The 20,901-nt window shown below is 37.6% G+C and overlaps 1 protein-coding gene across 1 annotated transcript in view; it reads left to right on the top strand.

The window, feature by feature from the left end:
* Positions 1-20,901, top strand: part of LOC149206235 (endo-1,4-beta-xylanase 2-like) — a 269,320-nt gene that overhangs the window by 215,860 nt on the left and 32,559 nt on the right. The window lies entirely within an intron of this gene.

Here is a 20,901-nt window from a genome sequence, read left to right on the forward strand (position 1 = left end):
CTTTATTTCATGATTTTCATATTTTTTTTACATCGTACGGGGGAAAACCCATTTGTAATAGACCCTCACAGATTACCCATTTTTGCGATACAAGTATAATCCAACCGACCAAGTAATTTGTAATAAAATAATCTAACTAAATAGTTAGGAGTATTCCCAAATTACTTTTACATAGACTCGATCTAGAAAACTAGGACTCGCCTAAGATCCTAGCGACAAAATCCATTCTAGATTTGGGGTAAGACTGGAGGGAAAAACTCTGCTGATTATTCGAAAATGAATCGGTGAGATGAAAACCTCCTAGAATAGAGATTGTCACTAGAAAGGTAGGTTTACCCAGGTCGTTACATACATGACACAGGTTTGTTGAGATTATTTACATTATACACCTGCATAATGGGTTTACATAACATCTTGGAGGTCAGGCTGATGATGATAGTTGGACGACACTGACACATCAATCAGGCGCTATCCTTTTTTCGAAAAAAGGGGGTGTACTACTATGGGTTTTTGACACGTAATGGTCAACAAGTATTACACTAGTTTATATATGGAGCATATGGTTGTGATTTCAATGGTATTTCTGTTGCTATTATGCTGGTTATATATGTGTTTTATGACAGTGGTTATGAATAGCTCTCATCATTTTTTTACTTGTAAATGAATGGACAATGTATCTATGACCTAATAGATGATAATGCAGCAAATGGTATGAGGGAACAACAGTTCTTAGCAATTATCAGATAAGTATGAGATCCCTATGCTTAAATATATTGTTTACACCTGTAGATTACAGATTTGTGATATGTTTGACGAAATGTCTGTCATGGCTAGTAGGGGTCCAGTTAAGGGCCTAATCAAATATTTACTTTTGCATCATTGTTTTCCTATTATCTTACTAATCTAAAGGTGTCATTCAATTTTGGGCAGTGACCTGGGATCTAGGCCTGAAAAAGTGGCTCAAATCCTGCGGATGTTGGCACAACACTGAGAAAAATAGTCCTTGAACGCTGGCATGCCTTGTCATGAGGCGTCCACAGCCTCCTGGACGCTGGTAGGCCTATAACATGAGAGCGTCCAGAGGTTAAGTGGTCAAAAGCTTCAATGGGACCCAGGGACTAACTACCTGAGTGGTTGGGATGGTTCCTAGGAGTCCTGTAGCTGATATGGAAGGTTTGTATGTTGTGTTTCCGTCGATTCCACTTCCTTAAAGTCACATAGGAGGTTGAATCTAGTGATAGTAGCCTCTCGTCACATATTTACCCCAGTTGACCAGTTACTTGGATAGATGTGGGAGGAGGGTGTTACATAGTGGTATCAGAGCTTGGTTCACCCCTCAAACTAGATGGGCGGTGTGTTGATCATGCATTCATGTCGTCTTTACGTGTGATTTATCATCCTTGTGGTCTATGTGCTTGTTGCATAGCATGGTGTCAGTCATGGTCGTAGTGATGTCGCCATGTGAAAGAGGATGTTGTTATATGAAATATGTCATCATGAGTGTATGATTGGTTACATGTTGCTTATGCTTGTGTATTGTCAGTGTACGTTGGTATGGTTGTTGTTGTCATGCATGAGGTCATGGTATGTGTAGTTGATATGGTCATGCATTGATGACTGGACTCTAACTAGACTGATGGTTACATGGTTATGTGTTTATGTATTATATGTCTATATGTTGTTATGATTATGTTTATACATGTATCACGCTAATTTGATGATCTTGCAAATGAGATATCCTCCCCGAGTTTTGCTAAGGTACGTTGGTTTATTGTGATTTGGTTTAGCTGGCATAGTATGCCTTGCAGGAGAAAAATCAAAATGACTAGCAAGATGGTAGACTACACTGGCTCTCCCTATGAATTAGATGAACAACGTGGTGTTGGGCACTCTTCTGATTTGGCAGATACATTGAGAAGCTTGAAGGAATAAATAGGGAGTTGTAAGGCGAAAAATGACAGGATCATAGAGGCACAAGAGAAACAAGCAGAGTTTAATGCAATACTTCTTCAAAGTTTGTCAGAATTGCAGCGATAAGGGCCACTTCAAATCAGCCATGGACAAGAAGATAGAACTAACAGGGCATATGGCAGTAGGTCTCATGGTGGTCATAGGTCGGATAGAGATGACATTGTTAGAGATGGCAGATTATTTGATACTCCGGATAGGAGAGGTGATCGATACAGGTATTATTCTAGTTTTGGTTCTGATAGGCATCATGATTGTCATCATTATCATCCTTATAGGAGGAGTGGTAGGGGGATACTTACTAGATGTGTTTAAGAAAGCAAAGCCACCTACTTTTGATGGAGATGTGAAGGAGCCGAAAGATACAGAGGCTTCAATACTTGGGATGAAGAAATTATTTGAGTTACATGAATACACAAATAATATGAAGGCCAAAATAGCTATCTTTAGCCTGAGAGGTAAAGCAGACATCTGGTGGGAAGATGTGAAGCGGGTTAGAGACATCAAGACGGATGACTTGAGTTGGCACGAATTCAAGAGGCTTTTCAGGAAGAAATACTTGTTAGAAAGGTACTATGACAGTAAGGCCAAAGATTCTATGAGCTAAAGATGGGATCAATGACAAATGAAGAGTACATGACTAAGTTCCTAGAGCTATTGAGGTATGTACTGTATCTTAAAGATGAGAAGGCTAAAGTTCAACGATTTGTCAGTGGATTGTCATTAGCATTTAGAGATCGGATTGAGTATGATGAGCCTCGGTCACTTGAGGAAGTTATTGGGAAATTGAAACATTGCTATGAACAGTCAAAGCGTAAGAATGAATCTTAGCAAGGTTGGAAAGGGAAAGACAAAGGTAAAGGTAAATGGCAACCTAAGAGAGCAAGGCCTCAGAATGCAGATGAGAAAGAAAATGTGGCACCACAAAATAGGTTCAATGCAGCTAGACAGGGACATGGGTCACAACAACAGCAACATAGAGGTGAGGGTATTGGTCGGTTGGAGTGTTGGGCATGCAGTAAGGAGCACCTTAAGAGAGATTGTCCACAGAATTAGGGTGGTAGGCCTCAAATATATAATGCGCAGGAGGCATAAATTTTCTGGATGTTGGTTAGAGCGTTCCTCGTATTTATGCAGCATTGGATAACAAACAGGCAGACCATCAAGCATCTATCATTGAGATGGACGGTAAGCTTTGTGATGAAGTTATTTCTATTTTGATTGACCCTGGATCTAATTATAGCTATGTTAATCTGACTTGGTGGATAAGTGTGGTTCGAGTAAGGAATTGCATGCAGAATCTTGGTTAATGCATTTGGCTATAGGTACAAAGAAAAAAGTTCATCATTGGGTAAGAGCTTGTGCATTTGAATTGAATGATATGCCTACTACAACACATTTGAATGTATTACCATTGGGATCATACAGTATGTTGTTGGGCATAGATTGGTTGTATCTCCATAGAACCAAGGTAAATTGTTATGACAAAGCCATTGAATGTGTTGATGAAAATGGGGAACCAAGAGTCTTACAGGGAAAGAAGAAAGCCACATCAGTTAGGATGGTGATAGCTATGCAAGAAAGGCGCAATCACAGGAAAGGATGTATGTTATTTGCAATGCACATTTTTAGTGACAAATGTAAGGAAGTTGAGGATGTAGATGTTTTGAGAAGGTACCCAATTCTACAGCCGTTTTAGGATGTATTTCCCGAGGAGATTTCAGAGTTGCCACCTCACAGGGAAGTAGAATTTTCTATTGAGTTAGTGTCAGGGGCAACTCCAACATCAAAAGTACCTTACAGGATGAGCACACTTGAGTTGGTAGAGTTGAAGTTGCAGTTGAAGGAAATGTTGGACAAATGATACATTAGGCCAAGTGTATCACCTTGGAGTGCACCGGTGTTGTTTGTGAAGAAGAAAGATGGTACTCTCAGATTGTGCATTGATTACAGAAAGTTGAACAAAGTGACCAACAAGAACAGGTACCCATTACCGAGGATTATTGATTTGTTTGATCAGTTGAAGGATGTAGCTGTGTTCTCTAAGATTGATTTGAGATCCGGATTTCATCAGGTACGCATCGAAGAGGACATTTACAAGACAACTTTTTGATCAAGTATGGTCATTATGAGTTTGTTGTAGTTCCATTCGGTTTGACTAATGCTCCAACTACATTTATGTGTTTGATGAATAGTGTGTTGCGTTCATACTTGGATAAGTTTGTTATTTTGTTCATTGATGACATATTGGTATATTCTAAAAATGAGGAAGAGCATGTCGAGCATTTAGCAACAGTGTTAAGGTTGTTGAGAGAGCATCAGTTATATGCTAAGCTCAGCGAGTGTAGTTTCTTTCAGACTGAGGTACACTACTTTGAACACGTTGTCTCCAAGGAGGGCATTGCAGTAGATCCAGAAAAGATAAGGGCCATCATGGAGTGGGTAGCTCCTAAAAATGTGGATGAGGTGAGATCTTTCATGGGGTTGGCAGACTATTACATGAGGTTTATCAGGAACTTCTCACAGACTGCTCATCCTATCAGATCACATTGCATAGAAAGGGTAAGAAGTTTGAATGGACAGAGGAGTGTGAGGCTAGTTTTGAGCAACTCAAGCAGTTGTTGACACACGCACCAATGTTAAAGATTGCAGATCCAGACAAAGGGTTTGTGGTATGCACAGATGCTTGCAAGAAAGGACTTGGTGGAGTCCTTATGTAAGATGGGCAGGTGGTATGCTATGAGTCACAGAAATTGAATGAGCATGAACAGAACTACCCCACACATGACCTTGAGTTAGCAGTGATCATACATGCATTGAAGATGTGGAGGCACTATCTTTTTGGCAGGAGGTTTGTACTGATGAGTGAACATATTGGGTTAAGATATTTGTTTGACCAACCGAATCTGAATGCCAGGCAAGCTAGATGGTTGGCCATGATTAGTGAGTTTGTCTTCGATATCAGCTACATCAAAGGAAAGGAGAACAGGGTGGTAGATGCTCTTAGCAAACAGGTACAAGTAAATCACTTAACAGCTATGAGCTTCTATGGGACAGACTTACAAGATAGGATCTTGCAGGCAGGTCAGCAGGATGTCAGGTATAGGGAGATTGTGCACAGGTTGTAGCAGAGTACAGGTACTGTCGATTTGTGGTAGCATCGGATGTGCTCTAGCCATGAAAATTGGTGGAGAGGCTAAGACACGTAAGATCTTCAAGACCCACCAATGGTTTGGGGAAATTCCACCTGGTTGGAGAGATATTAAAATAATTAGTATTTTTAATAGGGTTCCTAAGTCTAAACTTAGGAAAATTAAAATATTAATGGATATTAATATAAAACTGGGTGAGAATGTTATAAATGACATGGATCAAGCCAAATCTAATCTCAGTCGTTGATTAGGGACTTAATCTCAACCATTGAAGACTCAACAGGAAAAGTATAAGAGGAGGCTTGAGGGTCAGTTGGAGATGCACCAAACTGATCAGTGAGTTCGATTTTTTGGAGCAGGGTTTGCTGAGAAAATTCGAGCTAGTGGTCTATTGCAGCAAGTGGCAGTGAGTACATAGCAGAGAGGCAGGGATAGTGGCAGTGAGTACATAGCAGAGAGGCAGGGATAGTGTCAGAGGGTCAGTGCAGTGACTGAAGAGGCTGATGCAGAGGCAGCTAGAGCTATGTAGAGGCAACAGGAGCTACGTAGAGGCCGATGGGGACTGCACATAAGCTGAGGGGCCTGCATGGGTGACACAGAGGTCCAGAGAGCTTACGCAGAGAGCCAAGAGGCTGACGCAGAGGATTCAGGCGCTGAGTTGAAGCTAGCAGGGCTGACACAGGGCCAAGAGGAAGCACCGAAAGGATTTTCGTGGGGCAGACTAGAGCTGAGAGGCTGAATATCTGTCTCCGAGAAGAGGTATTACTGTCGTGTAACAATCTCTGTTGGGTGAGCCATTTTTGGCACCCTAGTTGTACTCAAGAATCTGCATAATAATAAAACCCTCAGAACTGCTGCACCGGTTTTCCCACATTGGGTTTTTCTAGGGACGATTGTCCAAAAATAACGGTGTCCCTTGTGTGTTTGTCTCAGTATTTCAGTTGTTGATCTGTATATGAGTTAAGGCTGCATTTGTGTTTATTTCAGTATTTATATTTATAAATAACTTGTTAATGGAATGAACAAGTAGGAGAAATTAAACCAGATAATGCAGTAGGGATTTCTAACATGTCAAAGTTAGAAATTTCAACATGGTATCAGAGTGTTGTAATTCACAGGAGGACTGAAGGCATCAACGATATCAGAATTTTTTTGCAATAGCAACTGTCTCGAGAGACAGAGTTGCTCCTAAGCAGAAGGTAGCAAAGAAGAAGTGATGCAGAGGGCCTGCGTCATCATTTCGCGCCAAGGAGAGGCCAACTCAGAGGCAAAAGAGGCTCACGAAGAGCGACGTCATCCAACTCAGCCAGGTAGGATTGACACAATTGGCCAGAGGAGCAATTCAGCCTTTGCCGGGATTGTGCAAAGCTGGAAGGCTTAGTATCTTCAATTGTCGGGGCCTAGGGCGCTGTGGGCAGATTGTGGTTGGGAAGTTGGTGGGGTAATGTTTTTGTCAAAGCAGAACAGTACCTAACATGATAGAACCAAGGTAGAGGGAGTCGCTACCTTAACGAATTTCTAGCCAAGAAATCCAGATCTGAGTTGTAGTTGCAAGGAGGATTGGAGAGGAGCAGGTCGACATTTGGCGGGAAGATTTCCAGCTGGGAAATAAGGACTTAAAGGGAGATTTACAGGAGGGAAGTCGAAACTCAAAGGGAGTCCAAAATAGGAGTGGAAATGGCAGTGAATGGACTGAGGGATCAGGATAGGTTGGACAAGGTGTTGGGTGAAACTATGTTCGTTTAGTTCCGTTGTAGTACTTACCCAACTATTTAATTTATCAATCCGAGGTCCGTAGACTTACGAGACACATGCACTATATATGCAGGACTGGAGTGGAACTAATCTAATCTAATTTAATCTAAATTACTGAAATCAAATTAAAGCATTGAAACACTAACTAGGAAAGCATGAAATTGCATAAAGGAAAATAAATACAACATGTGAAGAAGTGAATGGCAAACAACAGATATGAGCTCATGACAACAAAACTATGTCAAATTATATTACAAAAACTAAATTACAAATCATGAAAGAATTAAAGTTAATCTCCATTCTCTATTGTTCATTATTCATCCCAATGAAGAGAGAGCACTCTCTTATATACATGAGGAAGATAACCTTTCCATAATTACATTCAAATATTCTCTCAAGCACTCTCAACTAGTTTCCCATTATTACAAGATATCATCGCACAAATCTCTCAAACATGATCCCACAAATCTCTCATATCTTGGATAAGATATGTCTTCATGATTTTCTCCTTAGGATAAGATATGCTTCCATGATTTTCTCCATAGGATAGGATATGCCTCCATGATTTTCTCGATATGCCTCCATGATTTTCTCCGTAGAAAAAGGCTTGCATAATTATCTCCTTGATATGGTGGAGGAGATATTAATTCTTCACATATTTCCTACATCACAAAACTCACATATTCTTGAGATATATATATATATATATAAATATGTACATTTTCTAATAATTAATCATAAATTCACTTATAATACAAAAATGAATAAAATGGAAAATAAGAAGGTGAAACCCAAGTGTATGTAGGAAAGTGATATGATAACAGGTTAATGGGATGATGAAATGTAAGGAAAAAGGTGGATGAAAATATGACATTTCTGAGTCCCAACATCCTCCCCAACTGAACTTGCTGCATGTCCTCATGCAACCATGCATGGGTATCTTTTAAGAACATTTGGCATATTGAACTTTGGCTTTACATGATGATGTCTTAAATGTTTCCAGGATATGTGAGAGACATTGGTAACAATTTACATTTTCTTATGGTTGGTTCTTGTGTGACAACCATGAATATGGTTGGTTCTTGTGTGACAACCATGAATACAAAGAATGTTGGTTCTTGTGTTAACAACATTCATTTAATTTTCTGTTCTCTTTTCTTCAATAATGTAAACATTCACTGGAAATCATAATGTGCATAAGAAAGCCCTTTTTGTAATATTAATAAAGCATGCCAATATTGCGTATGAAACAAAGTGCAACAAAGTATCATTGGAAAATAAATGTTGGTGAATGGTAAATGGAGTGATAGTGGTGGAGAAATGGAATCATGGAAGTGAATATGTAGTGAATGTAGTTCTCCCCCCCTCAACTGAATTTGTTGCATGTCCGCATGCAACTTAACATGGCGCATGAAAGGAAATGTAGCATGGTGAGGGAATTTTCCAAAATATTCAAGTTAGCATATAAGGAATTGCATGATTAAAGATTAGAAAACAACATACCTCTACTTACCCAAGAATGATGAAGTATGCAATAGGAATGTAGCTGCTGCTGCTGCTAGATCAGGAAAATGTGACTGATGTAACTGGATCTGAACTGCTGATGCTGAATCATGGAAAATGTGACTGATGTAACTGGATCCTGGAGAATGAAGGAATCTGAACTGCTGATGCTGAATCATGGAAAAGATAAATGCTGAGAGTGGTACTGTGGTACTCTCATAGATCAGAATGCATGCTGCTGTGACTGCTGAGGGAGTCATGAAAAAGTGTATAGTCTTCACCCGCTACAAACCCGATGGTACAATTCTAAACATGCGAATGAATGTGTCGATGTCGAGCATGAATAGAAATCATTGGATTACCGGCCATTGATGTATGCCGTTAACCAATGCGAGGCAACTCACCATTGATGTCAATGAGTGCCAAGTTACCGGAGTACATCTTGCGAAGTGCGAATGGATGTGTCGAGGTCAAGCCACTTGCAAGATCTGATGATCAAGGGACATTGATGTATTCCCATGATCGCCAGCGAGAGAGCTTGCCATTAAGGCATGCAAGCCTCTAGGTACTCAAAATGAACTCTAGTCTATTTCCCAGAGAAGGTGCTGGTGTCGATGGGGCAAGACTTGTTGAAAGGTGGGCCTTAAGGAATCCCACATCAGTCAACGCGAGTTTGTGCAAAAAGATTTGGTAGGACTATAAATAGAAAGAACTCACGGACAAGCAGTGTGGATCAACATGGCTAGGAAATCAGGGTAATGTGATCATGGAAAGGGAATGAGTTTTATTCAAAAGGCAAACTGAAAAGGATAAATGGATGTATGCGATTCAGAAAAATAGGCGTGCGTGAAGTTGTGAAAGATAAGGAAATGGAAGATGGGCTGCAACACAAGGATGGTCTAGGTATGTGGAAGGAAAAAGGGAAGTAATCATGACGCAAAAGGTGTGTAGTGGAAAATGTCATGATATGCGCAGTGACGAATTAGTTCCTTTAAGCGTCCAATGATGCATGTTTCATTGTGATTTCGAAAAATCACTTTGCATACTCTGAAAAACTTAGCACCATTCCTGCATAAAAATTGTCATTTTCATGTGCCATCTCCATCGATCATTCCTGTATGAAGTGACTCAAAAACAAATTAGCGCATTTCAAGAATTTACAAAATGTCCATCTTTTTTTTTTTTTTAATTATTTTTCGAAGTTACACTAATTGTGGATGAAAAGGGTGTTGCATTGGAATGTGGAGCTTTCTGCATAAGCTTCTCGTTGACCTACACATAACACCAATCTCATTTCACTTGTTAGTATATCTAACTTTTGCCCATAAATTCACAAAAAAAGTCCAACATACTTTAATTTCCCCCCAACTAAAAATATTGCATGTCCCCATGCAATGTATTCATTGATTCTGCAATTACTTTTTCAAAATGTTTTTATTGGTGTGCACAAAAAAAATTGATTGAAAACATTTGAAAAGGCTTTTGTATCGTTTTGGGGAAGTAGTTGGTGTTATGAAGTTTGATGTAAATGAATGAGGGCAAAATTTTTTTTATTTTCGTTTTTATTTTTTTATTTTTTTTTAATTTTTAATTTTTAATTTTTAGTTTTTTTTATTTTTTATTTTTAGGTAAGCGTTCTAAAAATAATGATTATATAAATCAAAGAGCTGTCTTTTGTTCTTAAATTTCACAGGACCATATATATTTTAAACCAAAGCAGTGCGAATATGGCAAATCTCTTTACCGCTTTGCTTCAACTCGAGCCATCTCAGCAATCACAGTGTACCCAGCCACTGTAATGAGGGTAGTTTGTCCAAGCAGACTGTCTATAAATATGTGGTCGAACCTGTAGTGTACAATCTATGAATAGGACATTAGTCAAAGGACAGTTTGCTTCTACGTTGTCCTGCCAAACTATAACAAAAAGTAGCATCAATAAAACGCATTCCATCTGGCACAAAAGCTACTTATCCTGAAGCACTAAATGCATGTATAGAAGAACTGTAAAAGCACAGAATCCAAAACGCAGCAATCGCTCATCAATGAGGAGAGTTCCGCCGAAATTTTTCAGAAAAAGCATTTGCAATTGCGAAAGGAAGGAATAATAACGACATGCACATTTCAGTTTGCAAGCCCTTTGGTTCGGCACACAATGCTCTGTACACAAAATATCAGACAATCTGTACACAATCTTCATGTTCCTACAGCTTCACGCTCCTTTCAATCTGTAAAGCCAGCCAATTATAATTTGTACAATCGTATATGGGTATAGAACACAGAGCTTGGTACAGAATCCATCAAAAACTCAATGGAGAAACCAGAAATAAAATCCCTTCTCAAAAAGTGGGGCAAGAGAAAATCCAGTAATTTACCATGTTCTTCATCTTAAGGTTAGCCTCCTTTGCTCAACGAAACATGCATATGACAAATAAGCAAAGGCCGTGCTAGGCTAGCCTAGGCCCAGCAAAAAAAATTCGAAATCTTTATGTCTTCACACTTTGAAAATTTGATTTACATATGCATTTCCATATTTCCATTTCCATTAAGATAGTGCGTTTCACTTGGCCTAAGTTCTGAGTTTGAATCTCAAGATTTCCAACGCTCCTGCTTTTTTTTATGCTTGATTTGCACTAACAGAGAAATTTCCGATTCCCGCGTGAAAACAATTTGGGATCATCCAAAAACGAGATGTGGACAAACTGAAAGATGGACAGTATTCAAAAGACGAGGTAGAAATTTTGCAGAAACCAAAGTTCAGAATTGTTGAAGATGACTCCAAACCTGTTTTAAAAGATCCTCTTCTGCGGTCTAATCCAATTGAAACAGAGCAAGCAGTTCTTTGGTTGCCTCCATTTGATCCCAAACCAAGGAGATATAGTGGGGAGATGGACGTTTCATAAGGCTATATCTGTCACCAGTCGTGCATTTTAGGACGAATTTTGTACATGACGTGCAAATTGAAACATGCTTTCAATGATAAATAAGCAATACCAATATGTAAGAGTTTCCCACAAATAGCATCTCAATATAGAGCTCTGGTGTGAATGCAAGTTATCAAGAGGGTAGCCAAATTTCTTAAGAATCGGAACACAAAGGTTTGAGCAAGCAATCTCCTGTCATGAAAATTAGATTTTCGGTCTAAAAAAACAGTATAGACAACCCCATAATCCTTTCGGTGCCAGTTTGATCGAGGATAGTTGAATTTCGAAGGCGAGCTAAAAATTAATTTAGACTGACAAAGTTTCAGAGATGGGTGTCGTTCGTTTGCGGTTAGCTCAATTTGGATGCAGCAATCGACCATTTTACCGGATAGTTGCCGCTGAAATGAACTTGAGATGTGTTTGGCAGAGCTTCAATTTCGAATTAGGAAGGTGAGTCGGCGTTCAGATAAATACAAAAGACAGATCTTGTGTCACCAAAGGAATAAATACAGAAATCTCGTTGCAATATTTTGTCTACATTCACGCACTTCTCAAAGATTTTTACTGCCAACAACACCCCTAATTCTCTGTACATTGATTTGAAAACCGTTTTTTACGTAGTTACCAAAACAGGGTCTCGAAGAATCGCGATTCCCTCTCAAACCGTTAGGAATTCGAGCAAACAATTTCTGGGTTTTATAATTCATTCTATTAGGGAAAAAACCCATGTCTTCTTTTTTCTAAATTTGTCCTGGTTTGATCACAAACCGCTTTTGAAAACTGACGTTTGTAGGGATTGCGTATGGATGGGTTCTGGGTGAGGATGAGAAGAACATCATGAGAAGCTTGACCAGTTATGACCATTCTTAGTGCATCTGAAGTCAAAGAAAAATGATCCCCGCCAGTAATGACTTCACCAAGACACAAGAAAGACACCACCAAACTCAGTTCTATGGGTATGGCAACAAAGTTGGCAAGCATCAAGGTGGGTGTGTGAATATTGGATCCAAGCAAATCAGCAGCAATCCCACATAGTATCACTGTTGTACCGCAATTGGTTGAAGACAGGGCTAGTTCTTTGGTTCTGCACCCCTTTTGAGAATTACGAGAAGAGCCCAACCAGATCCTCGTCTACTACCCATCCTGAAAATTCCATTATTTTACTGTTTTACATGAGTGCGCTGGTTGACTGTTTTATTATTATTATTATTATTATTTTTTTTATTTTTTTTTTATTTTGTTATTTTTATTATTAACAGTCTAGAAAATGAAATTAATCCTATCTTTAAAAACAAAAATGGTTAGTTTTAAATTTTCTTTTTAACAAATGGACACAAAAATTTGCATATTGAAAGATATTTTTGATGAAGCATATTGCAAAACATTTATTTATTCCTGAAATTGGTCGCCTAAATCATCCCTATTTTCTGATCCTCAAGATCGTACAAAGACGCAGGAGGAGAGCATACTTATTCTAAGCAAAACTGAAACCTATTTTCTGATCCTCGAGATCGTACAAAGACGCAGGAGGAGAGCATACTTATTCTAGGTAAAAGCAGAACTGAAAATTAAATCTAAAAGCCTACCTACTCTATACTAATTAGAATTTACAAATTAGTTACGTGTAGTTAAACTTCCAATGAAGCCATTCGCGTAGCAGTGACAACAATAGATTCAGTAGCAATTTGTCAAATGATGGATGAAAATATTTGACAGTGAATGAGTCTAGTTGCTGTAACTGCAAATCAACTAAAAAATAAAAAGATGAATCTAATCTAGTGCTTACCTGGAACCATTGTTCGATGAAGCTTTCATAAGCACAGTTACTCTCACTCAGATCATGCTGTAACTCCTGTTCTTCTTCTCCGATCTGCTGCTTTTCTTCCTCGGTCTCCTGTTCGAATGGTTGTTCGCCATCAGATACGCAGGATTCTTCAAACGTTGAGTCTTCATTTATTTCTTGGGGAGTAGTTGAACCTTTAATTCTTGTCAAGATCTCCTCTTCCAAGGAAGAAGAGATCCCGACTTCTGCTAGGATCTGAGTGAGTAGTTCCAAGCTGAAACTCATTGTTAAATCATGTTGAAAAAAACAAAAAAAATCAGCACACTAAAAATTAAAAACAAAAGGGATCACAGAAATAATCTTGAATTCAATACTCAATTAAAACCTCTTACAAGGACTGCTCATTAATTGAGTAATTGAATGCTTCAATTATAACCATGAACCATGAATTCACCACACATTCTTCACAGTTGCGAAAATCAAACACACCTGCAGAAATCAAAATTCACACTTGCATAAATGTAAACACACCCTACATGCCCTGATCCATAAGAGGTCGAGCCCATTACGGTATCTCGAATGTGATGCGTAGGCTGTTCCCCACGTCTTACCGCATTTAACACCTCGGAGTTAGGAACATGTCTAAACACACTTGCAGAAAAATCAAACTAAACTTCAATCCATCGTGCCTCCCCGGCAACGGCGCCAAAATGTTGGGTGAAACTATGTTCGTTTAGTTACGTTGTAGTACTTACCCAACTATTTAATTTATCAATCCGAGGTCCGTAGACTTACGAGACACATGCACTATATATGCAGGACTGGAGTGGAACTAATCTAATCTAATCTAATCTAAATTACTGAAATCAAATTAAAGCATTGAAACACTAACTAGGAAAGCATGAAATTGCATAAAGGAAAATAAATACAACATGTGAAGAAGTGAATGGCAAACAACAGATATGAGCTCATGACAACAAAACTATGTCAAATTATATTACAAAAACTAAATTACAAATCATGAAAGAATTAAAGTTAATCTCCATTCTCTATTATTCATTATTCATCCCAATGAAGAGAGAGCACTCTCTTATATACATGAGGAAGATAACCTTTCCATAATTACATTCAAATATTCTCTCAAGCACTCTCAACTAGTTTCCCATTATTACAAGATATCATCGCACAAATCTCTCAAACATGATCCCACAAATCTCTCATATCTTGGATAAGATATGTCTTCATGATTTTCTCCTTAGGATAAGATATGCTTCCATGATTTTCTCCTTAGGATAGGATATGCCTCCATGATTTTCTCGATATGCCTCCATGATTTTCTCCGTAGAAAAAGGCTTGCATAATTATCTCCTTGATATGGTGGAGGAGATATTAATTCTTCACATATTTCCTACATCACAAAACTCACATATTCTTGAGATATATATATAAAAATATGTACATTTTCTAATAATTAATCATAAATTCACTTATAATACAAAAATGAATAAAATGGAAAATAAGAAGGTGAAACCCAAGTGTATGTAGGAAAGTGATATGATAACAGGTGTTGTCGCGCGGATTGACACGACAACGCTCAGACCGGGGGCTGTCACTCTGATCCCCGATCCCTCCATTTAAGCCTGTCTCCCGCGGCTAAGGGGGGTAGTCCCTGTGAGATGATGAGACCAACTGTCGACCAGTTGGTCGGGAGACACAAGATACGCTATAAAAAGGACGCGATGGATTTGATTAATTGAGCAAACCAGTGCCTTAAGAGATTGATGTAGAAACGATTACTTGTTAAATGATATAGGAACATGGACCATGGACAGCAACCATCTATCATCAGCTAAATCACATGACCAAAACGATATCCAGCGATTTAAAAAAAAAAAAAAAAAAAAAAAAAAAACTTCGAAAAGATGAATGTGCTAAAATGAAACCAAAAAAAAAAAACCTAAACCCTAATAAAAAACTGCATAAAGCAAAAATTAAAACCCTAGATCAGCTAATTAATTTACAGATTTGGCCCCTTAACAGCCAGATTCAGCAATAAGCACGGAAAACATTTTAAAGAACAGAAATTTCAGATCGTCACTGTGAAGAACTTCAGAAAATCTCTCATGCAAACTTAGAAAAATAAATCGAATGATAGACCCAGGATCAAGTCCAACTGGGCTCAGCAAAAAAAATGCTTGCGGGAGTTGGCTGGTTCAGCCGAGAACTTCCCCGAACGCCCACAAATTTCCTTCAGAAAATGTTTTCTGCACAGCTCAAAACAACCGTCAACAAAGAGGGCAAAAATGCTGCTAGATCTCAAACAGTAATGGAGATACCTGCCATTACTTCAGAAACCCTAACAGCACCCAAACCCCAGCAAGTGAACAAGATACCTGTGCTCACAATACTCTACGAAAAGCTATTATTAATGGCTGAAAATAACATATGCAGAAAATGAAATGATCTCACAGCATTCCAAGAGAGTAACACCAGCAAGATATGGACCCCAAAGTCTTCCTTTATTAACCAGAAACAGATTTACAAGAGAGCTTCTTCAGTATCTGACTCACAGATCGAATGAATCTGAAATGACCAGCTAAGACCCTATATAAAGGAAATGATCCCAACGGCTAGTTCGAATGATCCATGTAGAAATGATCTCGACCGTTGATGAAGATCAAGACATCTCTTGATCTCATCCGTCGATTTATTCAATTAATTTTTTATTATTATTTTTTAAATTTTTAAAATTTCTTATTATTTATTTTATTATTATTTTTTAAACTTTTAAATTTTTAATTTTTTTTTTTTTATTTTTTTTTTTATTTATTTCATTTTTTTAAATTTTTAAATTTTTAAATTTTTTATTATTTATTATTTAAAATTTTTAAATTTTTAAATTTTTTTTTTATTTTTTATTTTATTATTATTTTTTAAATTTTTAAATTTTAAATTTTTTTTTATTATTATTATTTTTTATTTATTTCATTTTTTTTTTAATTTTTTATTTATTTTATTATTTTATTTCATTTTTTAAATGGATCATCGAACTAAACCTTTGGAAACATCACCCAGGACCTAGGACTTAGGACTCACGAGGGGATTTAAAACATTTTTCGACCCTCAAGACACATTACATCATGACTTTTACAACTTACATCTCAAGGGGACAAGCCCACTTAACACAGACCCTCATAAATCACCCAGTTCTGCGACACAACTATAATCTAGCAGATCAACACACTAGGATTCTCCTAAAATTCTAATGACAAAATCCATCCCGGCTTTGGGGTCAGGTTTGAAGGAAAACTCTGCCGTTCCATGGATCGGTGAGACGAAAAACCTTCCGGGACGTAGATTACCACTAGAAAGTTGGGTCCACCTAGGCAATACACATACACGACTCATGTCTGCTAAGATTATTTACAATTCATACATGCAGACTGGGTTTTACAATCAAAATGATCAAGCTGCTGATGACTGCTGGATGGCACGGACACGCTGATCAGGTGCTGCCCTTTTCTTGCAAAGAAAAAGGGGGTGTACTGCATGGGTAGTTGACCGGTAGAGGTCAACATCTGGCTCTACTTGGGGACACGTTGCTGCTTGCAGGAATGTGAGAATCCAGAATCTGCATCCATATAACACAAAACAAAATATAAGTAGCGTCCGTCCAAAAATCATCATATAACATTAAACACAGGAAAGATATGAGCTCTTCATTTATTAACTATCTAAAGCAGAAATGAAAATGCGGAAAAAGGAGTAGGGTTAGAAATACCAGTGTTGTTAAAATCGCAATAAAATCGCGATTTTATCGTAAAAGCGCGATTTTTTCATTTAGCCGATTCAAATCGCGATTTTTATACATAAAAATCGCCACTTTTTTTTATAACGATTTTTATCGAAAAAATCGCGATTTTTTGAAAAAATCGGAAAAAAGCGGGAAAAAATCGTTAAAATCGGGAAAAAATCGTTAAAATCGGGAAAAAAATCGGAAAAAAGCGGGAAAAAATCGTTTGGCACAAAAATATTCATTTTTTTTCAATTTTTTTCAATTTTTTTTAAAAAATGAATATTTTTGTGCCAAACGATTTTTTCCCGCTTTTTTCCGATTTTTTCCCGATTTTAACGATTTTTTCCGCTTTTTTCCCGGCGCCGATTAAATCCCGATCGCGATGTGTGCAACACTGAGAAATACATACAAAAGATGCCCCATGGCATCAGATGTGTTCAATATAGTGCATACTGAGCATTTGCCTGCTTTCAGGCAAATCTGTCGGCTGCTTGTCGGATGTACCATGTCCAATTTTGCATAAGGTAGGACTCTTTCCTATCCGAAAATCAAGCTGCTCACGGCCGTCTGATGCATCAAATCTTCTTCTTATTTTCTTTCTCTTACGTTTTTTCTTTCTGGCAGGTTGAATTACTGATGACCTGGAACTTTCTGTTTCAAAACTATCAGATGAAGTATGCGTGATATGTCTTTCTTTAGCCCGCATCTGATCTTTATCATTCTTAAGACTATCTGGATCACCTTCAATTAACCATCTTTCAATCGAATCAATAACCTCCTCATAATAAGATGGAGCTTGCTGCAGCAAATGAGAAGGCTCCTGATCTGTTGATGTTCCCTGGTTTCTCTCATTTTCCAATTGCTGAAACCTTTGAACCTGTATTCTAATGGCATCCATCTGTCTAGAGTGTTCAACCTTTATATTACCGATTTCTCTGGCATGATGTTCTTCCATGTCTTTTATCATTTTATTGTTCTTTTCCTTTATGTCCATCAAGTAATGCTGCATGAAATTCATTTCTTCTTTATGATTCGCTTGCATGTCAGCCAACTGATTATTATGATTGAACGTTATGATAGTCATTTCCTCATCCATAGTTAATAAATTGTTTTGCATAGAGTCAATTTCCCTATCATGATCAGCTTTAATGGTCACCATATTCTCTTCTAAGACTGACTTCTTGCTATGCATGTTTCCAATTTCTGTTTCATATTTAGTTTTCATGGCCTCAATTTCTCTAGCATGATGACTTTGCGTGACCTCAATCTCCCTATTACGTTTTTCCAGGTGGGCGCATAAAGTTTTCACATCATTGACATAATTAGTTTGGTTGATTTCCATATTCCTTACCAACATCATTAGATTTCGTAAAATTTGCTTTTGCTCTTCCCTTTCATTGTCATTTGTCCCTGATTTTTCACTATCATGAACTTGATCTGCAATATTTCCGGTGGATGACACATTCTGACATGATGAATCGTCTTGGGATCTTTCAGCTGGACCTCTTATCAAATTATTTTCATTCTGTTGCACAATTTTAGAGGCAGAAGGCAAGCTGTTTGGACTATCATATCTATCTTTAAAAGCATTGAGAATGTCTTGTAAAGAAGTGAAAAAATCATTAGGAAAATTATTAAACCAATTCAAGGCATCACCCTCTAAAGAATGGACAAATAGACGCATCTTGAAATCTTCATGATTATATTGGGGAAATCTACAATATAAGATCATTACACAAGTAAACCTGTTTAAATGTTGTTCAACAGTGACCGAATCACCACCCGAGAACTTAAATAATTTACCAACGGCCTCTTTCGGAAGATCATGGAGATTATCAGTAAAATGACATGGTTTAAATGAATAATCCATGATGAACAATGAAGGATCAAACGGATGATAGAAAGAGATTTCTGCTCAAGAAAATTAAGAGATGAAAGAAGTGGAGTCGCCACTTGAACAATGAATCTGATTCTAGGATCCAAAAAGTAATCAACAAACAGATGTGCGGGAGGCTTCTTGTCTGGGAAAAATAAGAAAGTGGAGTCGCCACCCAAACAAGAAACACATCCAAGAGATGTTGCTGATATGGGACGAAAAGATGTCAATAATATTGAATCTGCCAGCTCAACATGAGAGATGAGAAAGATGATAAGGTGAATGTCGATGAAACTCCAGGAACAGAAAAACTCTGTCCCCGGCAACGGCGCCAAAAAATGTTGGCGTTGCCGGCTCAAATGAATGATAAAAAGATGAACGATGAATGATGAAAAGTCGTTGAAACACCAAGGACAGAAAAACTCTATCCCCGGCAACGGCGCCAAAAAATGTTGGCGTTGCCGGGCCAGATGAAGAGATAAGAAATGAGAAAAATGATTTGTCGTTTGAAACACCGAGAAAAAGTATCCCCGGCAACGGCGCCAAAAAATGTTGTCGCGCGGATTGACACGACAACGCTCAGACCGGGGGCTGTCACTCTGATCCCCGATCCCTCCGTTTAAGCCTGTCTCCCGCGGCTAAGGGGGGTAGTCCCTGTGAGATGATGAGACCAACTGTCGACCAGTTGGTTGGGAGACACGAGATACGCTATAAAAAGGACGCGATGGATTTGATTAATTGAGCAGACCAGTGCCTTAAGAGATTGATGTAGAAACGATTACTTGTTAAATGATATAGGAACATGGACCATGGACAGCAACCATCTATCATCAGCTAAATCACATGACCAAAACGATATCCAGCGATTTAAAAAAAAAAAAAAAAAAAACTTCGAAAAGATGAATGTGCTAAAATGAAACCAAAAAAAAAAACCCTAAACCCTAATAAAAAACTGCATAAAGCAAAAATTAAAACCCTAGATCAGCTAATTAATTTACAGATTTGGCCCCTTAACAGCCAGATTCAGCAATAAGCACGGAAAACATTTTAAAGAACAGAAATTTCAGATCGTCACTGTGAAGAACTTCAGAAAATCTCTCATGCAAACTTAGAAAAATAAACCGAATGATAGACCCAGGATCAAGTCCAACTGGGCTCAGCAAAAAAAATGCTTGCGGGAGTTGGCTGGTTCAGCCGAGAACTTCCCCGAACGCCCACAAATTTCCTTCAGAAAATGTTTTCTGCACAGCTCAAAACAACCGTCAACAAAGAGGGCAAAAATGCTGCTAGATCTCAAACAGTAATGGAGATACCTGCCATTACTTCAGAAACCCTAACAGCACCCAAACCCCAGCAAGTGAACAAGATACCTGTGCTCACAATACTCTACGAAAAGCTATTATTAATGGCTGAAAATAACATATGCAGAAAATGAAATGATCTCACAGCATTCCAAGAGAGTAACACCAGCAAGATATGGACCCCAAAGTCTTCCTTTATTAACCAGAAACAGATTTACAAGAGAGCTTCTTCAGTATCTGACTCACAGATCGAATGAATCTGAAATGACCAGCTAAGACCCTATATAAAGGAAATGATCCCAACGGCTAGTTCGAATGATCCATGTAGAAATGATCTCGACCGTTGATGAAGATCAAGACATCTCTTGATCTCATCCGTCGATTTATTCAATTAATTTTTTATTATTATTTTTTAAATTTTTAAAATTTCTTATTATTTATTTTATTATTATTTTTTAAACTTTTAAATTTTTAATTTTTTTTTTTTATTTTTTATTTATTTCATTTTTTTAAATTTTTAAATTTTTAAATTTTTTATTATTTATTATTTAAAATTTTTAAATTTTTAAATTTTTTTTTTTTATTATTTTATTATTATTTTTTAAATTTTTAAATTTTAAATTTTTTTTTTTATTATTATTTTTTATTTATTTCATTTTTTTTTTAATTTTTAAATTTTTTATTTATTTTATTATTTTATTTCATTTTTTAAATGGATCATCGAACTAAACCTTTGGAAACATCACCCAGGACCTAGGACTTAGGACTCACGAGGGGATTTAAAACATTTTTCGACCCTCAAGACACATTACATCATGACTTTTACAACTTACATCTCAAGGGGAC

Source organism: Pinus tabuliformis, chromosome 1_2 (assembly GCF_031772625.1).
Source record: "Pinus tabuliformis cultivar Carrire ecotype Pingquan chromosome 1_2, CPIR1, whole genome shotgun sequence".
NCBI classification, from domain to species: Eukaryota; Viridiplantae; Streptophyta; class Pinopsida; order Pinales; family Pinaceae; genus Pinus; species Pinus tabuliformis.